The sequence below is a fragment of the Monodelphis domestica genome, chromosome 2, assembly GCF_027887165.1.
Source record: "Monodelphis domestica isolate mMonDom1 chromosome 2, mMonDom1.pri, whole genome shotgun sequence".
Taxonomy (NCBI): Eukaryota; Metazoa; Chordata; class Mammalia; order Didelphimorphia; family Didelphidae; genus Monodelphis; species Monodelphis domestica.
The window spans coordinates 454,330,890-454,339,906 of record NC_077228.1 but is presented as its reverse complement, the minus strand read 5'-3'; the positions used below and the strand labels follow the sequence as shown (position 1 = coordinate 454,339,906).

Here is a 9,017-nt window from a genome sequence, read left to right as displayed (position 1 = left end):
GGATTACATTAGACTGGATCAGAAACATAGCCACTGTTTGTATAGTACTGATTAGCAAATCTCTCATTCTAAAAGAGGAAAAAATAATAGAGGCAATCTTTCCTTTCTTTGAACTAAGGATTTTGAAGAAGTTCTGGGCATGTTAAGTGTGCATTCACATTCACATTACTGTCTATTTTAAACCATGCAACACCCAGCAAGAAAGTATTTGGAAACTGAGACAACTGAAATCTTTTTGAGAAGAAGGAAAATGCCTGCAGTAGAGACAAAACCAGACCCATTATAAGTACAAAGGGTACTTCAAGGACAGATATTTGTAGTAAACTTCTTAAAAAATCTAATTTGATATTTCATTCATAGCCTGGAGCAGAGAGCTAAGGAAATTATGATTAATAGCAGAAGGGACTTTAAAGTTTACCTAGTGCAAACCCTTTATTTTTTATTAGGGGAAAATGATTTACCCAAAGTCATATAGAACATACCTAGGAATATTAGCATTCAAAAGCTGCTCTGTCAGACATTTGGCATGATTTTTACTATAACAGTTCAGAATTTGTGGTCTGTAATGCAAGAATACCTTATTCTACCTCTCAATATTCCTAATTAAGTAAGATTAAAATAAACAATGTACCAGAAGCCAGGTATACACAACTGCATTGTGAAAAATCTGGTTCATTTTCTGATTGTTAATTATGAGCATAAACATTTTAATTGTAGAGGCAAACTCAGATAATTTGAGAGGTAAGCTATTAATAACAACAAAAAGCTAAACTAACCAAAAATACAAAGAAACAAATCTAAGGACATGATGCAGGATCCAAAAGGAAAGATACATCATTAAAACTCTTAAATTTCAGACAAAACACCATGTGAAGTGAGGTGGATGGTAATTTGCCTATTGGTAATATCAGATTGGGGCTGTTCCTCACTATATAATCTCAAGTGATGAATTTGCTGGTTCATTTGTGTTCCTGGTTTCTCCTCATAACTGGGGCTGTGAAGCCCCATCTCCAAAGAGGATGGGTTGAATTATTATTACATGCCTACTTTTCAACCTACTTAGACATGATTGCCCTCCACGGTCTCTCTGTGGTCCAACCACACAGGCCAGCTTGCTATTCTTTACTTAAATTTCACTATCTGCCATCTTTCTATCTTTATACTCTGTTCCCAATGCCTGGAATACTTTCCCTTCATACCTCAGCTTTCTGGAATCCCTGCTTTCCTATAAAATTCAAATTAAGTACCACCTACTATTATGGGACCTTTCTTGATTTTCCTACCTGTTAGATCCTGATTCATATTTGATTTTATTTATATTCTTGTAGTTATATATGTTCATGTTGCTTTATTCATTAGAATATAAACTCATTGAAGTCAGACATTGCCTACACTTGTTTTCATATTCCCTGCTTAATAGTGCTCTGTAGTTAATAAATGCTTATTGGTTAATCAGTTGATGAGGACAGAGATATACTAATAAGCCCAACATTGATCTCCACAAATGCTGAAAGCATAACCTTCCCACCAATAGAATTTATTGTTGAATGTATAGCAATCCCAGGGAATTGGAGTGGGAAGATATGAGACTTCAGACCTCACTTCACATGGTGTTTTGTCTGAAATTTAAGAGTTTTAATGATGTATCTTTTCTTTTGGATTTATTTTAGCAGGTACACTTTAATCCATAATATAGACATATTATATGTTTGGGGAAACCAAGTTGGAAAGGAAATAAGACTTCTGAAGGGATAGGGACAAAATTAGTCACATAAATCAGAAATGATCATCAGGAATTTCTCAAACTTCAAGCCCATGCAAGGAAGGTTGAAACTGAGGTTCACAAGGGACAAGCAGCAAGGCTATGAGTTGCAGGACCCAGCAAAGTCCCAACAAGTCTGTCCAAAGGATCAGGATTTAGAGTACCATCTGGTGGCTCATGCAGAGATTTCACCCTGTAAATCTAGTTAAGTCCATTCCCTCAATCATACACTTTTTTTTTGGCTACTGTCCTATCTGCCATACAATCTCATGTAATGCCAAGTGAGTTTGTGAAGAGGTGTACACCTGATCTACACAGAGTTGTCTAAATGTCCAAAGAACTATGTTGAAGGGAGAGAGCTACCTTCATTGTTAGTCTTCTAGTAAAGGATGATGATAAATGTTTCTATTACATTGTTGTTCAGTCATTTCAGTGGTGTTTTATTCTTCACAATCTCATTTAGGGTTCACTTTTAAAAAATTTTAAATGTAATTCATTCATTTATTTACTTATTTTAGTTTTTTTAATTCAAAGATACTTTATTTTCCCAATTAAATGTAATAATGATTTTCAACATGTTTTCTGAAATTATAAGATCCAAATTGTCTCCCTCCTTCCCTTCTCTTCCAGCTCCTGGAGATAGTAAGCAATTTCATCTAGATTGTAACATGTATTACCATGCAAAACATACTTTCATGTTAGTCATTGTTGTAAGAGAATACTCATTTTAAGTCAAAACACCAAAATAAAACCTTAAACTAATGTGAAAGATAGTATTCTTTGATCTATATCTGAATCCAACAGTCCATTTCCTGGAAGTGAATGGCATTATTTGTCATATGTCTTTCAGGATTGTTCTGGATCATTGTATTGCTGAGAGTAGTTAAGCCTTTCACAGTTGAACATCATACAATATTGTTGTTACTGTGTACAATGTTTTCCAAGTTTTGCTTATTTCACACAGTATCAGTTCATGTAAGTCTTTTCAGATTTTTCTGAAATCATCCTGTTTTTCATTTCTTTTATCACAACAGTATTCTATCACTGTCATATACCACTATTTGTTCAGCTAGTTCCCAATTGATGGACATCTCCTCAATTTCCATTTCTTTACCACCACAAAAAGACCTGCTATAAATATTTTTGTACAAGTAGATCCTCTCCCCTTTTTTATAATCTTTTAGGTATACAGATCCAGTGGTTGAGTTTTACAAGATCAAAGGGTACATACAGTTTTATATTCTTTGGGCATAGTTCCAAATTGCCCTCCAGAATGATTGGATCAGTTCACAACTCCAATAATGCATTAGTATCCCAATTTTGCCACATCCTCTTGAAAATTTATTACTTTCCTTTACTGTCCTATTGATAGGTATGAGGTGGCACCTGAGCGTTGTTTTAATTTGCATTCCTCTAATCAAGAGTGATTTAGAACACTTTATGTGATTTATGATAATTTTGAATTCTTCATCTGAAAATTGCCTTTTTATATCCTTTGACCATTTGTCAGAGGATGATTTGTATTGTTATAAATTTATTTCTCTACAGATTTGAGAAATTAGGTCTTTATCAGAAAAATTTGTTACAAATATTTTCCCAGTTTGTTGTTTCCTTCCTAATATCAGTTATATTGTTTTGTTTTGGTTTTGGTTTTATTTTTTTGGTACAAAATCTTTTAAATTTAATATAATATTAATTTTATATTTTATAATGCTCTCCATCTCTTGTTTGGTCATAAACACTTCCCTTCATCATAGATCAACCAAGTAAATTATTCTATGTTCCCCTAATTTACTTACAGTATCACTCTTTATATCTAACTCATATGCCCATTTGACCTTATCTTGGTATAGGGTGTGAGAAATTGGTCTATACCTAGTTTTTGTCATTCTGTTTTCCAGTTTTCCCAACAGTTTTTATTAAATATCGAGTTTTTTTAACCCATCTGGGATTCTCTTGGAGATATTGGAATAGTTTGCCTTTCTATCCCTAGATTTCCATTTCAAAAATAAAGAATTCAGACAAATGGGCTTACTTGATTTGCCCAGGGTCACACAGCCCATAGGTGCTGAAGGATAGTCTTGAACTCCTGTAAATGAGTCTATCTGACTTCAGGTAGATGCAGTGAACCACTATGCCTCCCTGATGCCCTTGCTAGAAAATATTATTGTTCAAGTGTAGGTTGAACTCAATGTCTGCAGCAAATCCCTTGAAATTTTAAAGTCAGGAAATTGCTGATCTTGGCAGAACTAAAGGTCTATTAGTAAGTAGGTTTCTCCTGAAGCATTCATTCATAGAGAAAATTGCTAATATTCAATTTATATTCCACTAAGAGGCTAGCCTGATACTATGTTCTTATAGGAAACACAATCCTCTTAGGAGGAAGGAAATGATTTCTGAGAAACATTGAAAACTTGGCTTTTTACATAGTAAAATCACAAGGTTACAGTATAAGACTATTTTGAATCAGGGTACAGGAAAACATGGTGTTGAACCTTAATAGGAGCTAACATTTTTACAGTAAAGCAATTTAATATTTGCAAAGCTTTTACACACATGTACACATCCATATAATCTCATTTGATTCTTACAACAATTTTGTGAGGAAAATGCTGCTATTGTACCCAATTTACAGATGAGGTAATGAAAGCTGAGAGAATTTAAGTGACTTGCCCGAAGCCTTTTCCTGTATAGCCGCCTGAGTGAGGAGAGCGCGAGCGGATCTGAGAGGCCCCATGGCGGACATCCAAACGGAGCGTGCCTATCAGAAGCAGCCGACCATCTTCCAGAACAAGAAGCGGGTGCCGCTGGGGGACACGGCCAAGGAGCAGCTGCCCCGCTACTACAAGAACATCGGTCTGGGCTTCAAGACACCCAAGGAGGCCATCGAGGGCACCTACATCGACAAGAAGTCCCCTTCACCAGGAACGTGTCCATCCGCGGCAGGATTCTGTCTGGTGTGGTGACCAAGATGAAGATGCCGAGAACCATCATCCGCCGCCGAGACTACCTGCACTACATCCGCAAGTACAACCGCTTTGAGAAGCGCCACAAGAACATGTCAGTGCACCTGTCCCCCTGCTTCCGAGACGTCCAGATTGGAGACATCCTCACTGTGGGCAAGTGCCAGTCTCTCAGCAAGACCATGAGGTTCAACGTGCCGAAGATCACCAAAGCAGCAGGGACCAAGAAGCAGTTCCAGAAGTTCTGAGCCCCTCCTCGCGGCGGGCAGGCGGGTACACGGGCACTGAGTTTACTGTTAATTAAATGTCTGGAGCAATGATTTGATCTCGGGTTTTCCAGCTTCAAAATCCAGCAATGGATCTATTCTATCATCTCTAAGATCATCCTTGCTCTCCACCCCACTTCCAACTATTTTCTCAGGGTCTAATAAGAATATTAAATTCTATTTTATTATGGGTTAAGAAGTCAGAAAAGATACAAATTAAGGACACCAACAATGAAATTTAAGGTACAGGAGATAGTGAAATGAAGAAGGCTGGCAGTGCCCCCCTCTTATGACTAGCAAGATCTTTGTGAATTCAAAATTTTATTCACTACCACCCCACCCCACCCACACACACACTATTTTTCTCAGTAACTGAACCGGTTCAAAGTATGCTCTTATATGTGCATACGTTATATGAAATCTATTCCCTATTTTAACATTCCACTGAACCTATATATTATACTCTATCTATATCATCAGGAAATTCCATTTCCTGAAGCCTGTCTTGTGTTCTTCCCATCACCTACTCTATCATAAAACAACATTTCTTTGTCCCAACTTTCTTTCCCCCCCAGGCAAGGTAGCCTCATTTCCAATTCTTGGGCTCCTCATGGAGTTTGGCATGCTAGTATCTTTTCATCCAAATACTGCATGTTATTACTTTTCAGGCAATAATGTGCAAAGTTATCTAAAAATTCTGAGTTAACTTTAAATGGTATCCAGAAATGAAGAGGAAAATTTTTTTTAAGAAATCCTCAGAATTTTGAAGGGCTTTAAAGAACGACCTCAGATCCTGTGGTTTCAATCTTTTTTCCTCTATTAAAATTATTTCACTGAAACACTTCTAAGAAATAATTTCCAAATATTCATGAAGAATTCAATACTCATGATAGTGTATGTTCATTTTAAGGTACTATATGAACTCTCTTTGAGAAGCCACTAGTTCTTTTAAATCAAAATTATTAGGATATATACTTCATAATAAAAAAAATAATCAACCTTCAAATTCTTTTGCCCTTGCATAGTTGTTTGGCAGGGACTAGGAAATAGTGATCAAATGTTGATTGTGTTGGAAGAGATGGGGAATCCCCACCTATGGTTTAACCAGTATGAGGATCTCCCAATGGATAAACTAAATCATTTGGTGAAGTTCAGTAAGTACTCTGTAACTTAAAGTCTCAAAAACATTCTAAGATCAATAAAACTTAAGAAAGACACCTGCCCAAGGTCACCCATTCAGTTGTGTTAGAGTATTTGAGGTGGGATTTTAATCTAGGTCTTCTTCATTCCAGAGTCTTTCCTTATCCCCTGTAGCCTTGACTTCATATCTGCGATCATTTATTTTCTGGCTATTTTAGACACAATCGTTCCTTAACTCTTTCAGGATGCCTGATTACACTGACATTGCTATTTGTTTCTTTTTTCTGGTTCTATGAATAATTACTTCATTAATGTCTGGCTATATATTCTAGGAACAGGGTACCCAAACATTCATGTAGGTTGTTTCCAAAAAGCAGAGTAGATTGTGCATACTCAGAGGGACTCTTTTGGCCAGTCCTACAATTTTTCCATATGTATTCATAATCACCTTCCAATAATTCTGAACTTTAAGGGTCTATAAGCCTTAAGATAGGAACCACTACATTAGTCCTTCCCTCTAGTCTGAGAGAAAGCAATTTCATTTTTCCTATTTCATCTTCTCCTTTTCCTTTTTGAGTTATGCTTCTTTCTTCTTTTCCACAATTTTAGATATTTTCAAAGAATCTTTTCTAAGTCCCATTCTTTCCTCTTAGAAAAATTTTCCATTTCTGTGAGCATAAATATTACTTATTTGTTGAAGACCTTTGTAGTAGAAAGAGCCAGTGTCTTAGACTGTGCATCTCTCTGTTACAAAGCATACACAAAGCACCTTAACATACTAATGCACATACTAGCAAACACAGATACATAAACAAACCTATATGGAGACACAAATTACACATGTATGTGTATGTGTATATATAAATATGTGCACAAAAATACATTTTTAATCTCCATTATGGTTATTTTCTCAAGTCTAGACAATTAACAAAACAAAAAGTCAAGTCCTGACTTGTAGCAGGATGGATTCAGCACATCCCTGGGTGAATATCATACACAATGATCAAACCATATAGGTTATAGCCAATTTTATGTACTGGAAGTGAATGAATTAATCACCAACTACTTACTAAGGGTTTATATCACATACCAAGCTCTATTCTAGGCAGAGGAGATTCAAAGAAAAAGTGAGATATTCTCTTCCCTCAAGATATTTAAATTCTACCAGAACCAACATGCACCCATAGATAAAAACATACAAAAGATACACCAATCAGACAAAATGTAATTGGGGGGGGGGGCACAAGGGAGAAGGGAAGAACAGAAATATTTGAAGAAAAAACTGAATCTGAGACTTGGACATCAGTGGAAATTTTCAAAGGTAGAGATGAAAAAAAGTGCATTTTAGCATAAGAGATAATCTTTGTAGAGGCACAGATATGGGTAATAACATTTTATAAGGAAGAAACAAGAGAAAATACAGGATGGTTGGGCTATGGAGCACATGGAAGGGAATTATGAGACAGGAGAAATAGGATGTGGTCAAATAAAAAAAAAGTTAAATACCAAATAAAGAAATTTGAATTCATTCCTCAGTAATTAGGAGCCCCTGGAGTTTATTGATGTGAGGTTGGGGAATGGTTTGGTCATCCTTAGGAAAATAATTTTGGTCACTTCATGGGGTCAGGTAATCTATAGATTACAGTGGAAAGAGACTCTAGGCAGATAAACCAATTAGGATACTATTGCAATAGTACAGGCAAGAGGTGCTGAGGGTCTGAATTAAGGTGGTGGCTGTGTCAATAAAGAAAAAGAAACTTTTAAAATGAAGTTTCGATAATTTACTAGTTATAAGCTACCTAAACCCTAGTCAAATAAACTTAATGAATTAGTTGGCATTATAAAAGAGTAGTATTCTCCCTAAGAGAATAATGCTAATGAGACCAAAATGCCAATCAGTTCTTATATTGACTTCACCAGAGATTATATCTATAACTTTTGCAAACTGCTTCACAGATGTGAGCCTTGTTGACCACAAGAAAGACTGAGTGAGAGAATCCATTTCATCATAAATCCATCTCCACTACTAGCAATTTAACTGAAAGCACATGCCCCACTAATATATGGGTCAGTAGTGACATTAATTCTTATATGCAGGAAAAAAGAAATGTGACATGACTGACACAATATTATTGTGATTTTAGACAGAATTAACAGAAGCAGTATTCAGAATGAGGAAGTATAATATCTGACTAGGCAACATCTGGAAGCCACATTTTAGGAAGGACATTGATGAATTAGAAGATGTCTAGAAAGAAATCAGAATTTGAATGGATTTCAAGTCATGTCATATGAGGATTTACTGAAGAAACTGGAAATATTTACTCTAAAGAAGGGTCAACTTTGGCAGGATATCATCATTGTTGCCAAGGGCAATAACATGGTAAATGCATTGGATTAGTCTTTGTTGTTCCCAAAAGGAGAAATAGGACCAATGGGAAGAAGTAATTGGGTATTAAATTTTGGTTCAATATAAAGCAAAATTTTCTTAACAGAGAGCTATCTGAAAATATGAGCTGCTTGGGAAGTGGTAAGTTCCTCATAACTGAAAGTATTTCAGCAAAGGACATTTATACCTGTAGTCAGGTATGTTTTAGAACAGATTCATGCCTCAGGCAAACATCTTGACTAGATGACATTCAAGGTCCCTTCCAGTTTTAGAATTCTGTTAAATCAATTCTTCTCAAGTTGATAAGAGTCACACAGGATGGACAGAAGTAGATGGGATGAGATATGAATCATTAGAAGGAATATGCACATCATCAAAATCAGATTAATTGGTTTACTGAAATATGCACTAACATTGTAGCAATAATCAAGTCAAATCATTTATTTAGCTCTTAGTAATAGTCTCTTATATAATTATATCATTACATATATTATGTT

At 35.7% G+C, this 9,017-nt stretch overlaps 1 pseudogene; it reads left to right on the top strand.

The window, feature by feature from the left end:
* The first annotated feature begins 4,456 nt into the window (after positions 1-4,456).
* LOC100028539 (40S ribosomal protein S11-like) lies at positions 4,457-5,045 on the top strand (annotated as a pseudogene).
* The last annotated feature ends 3,972 nt before the right edge of the window (positions 5,046-9,017 follow it).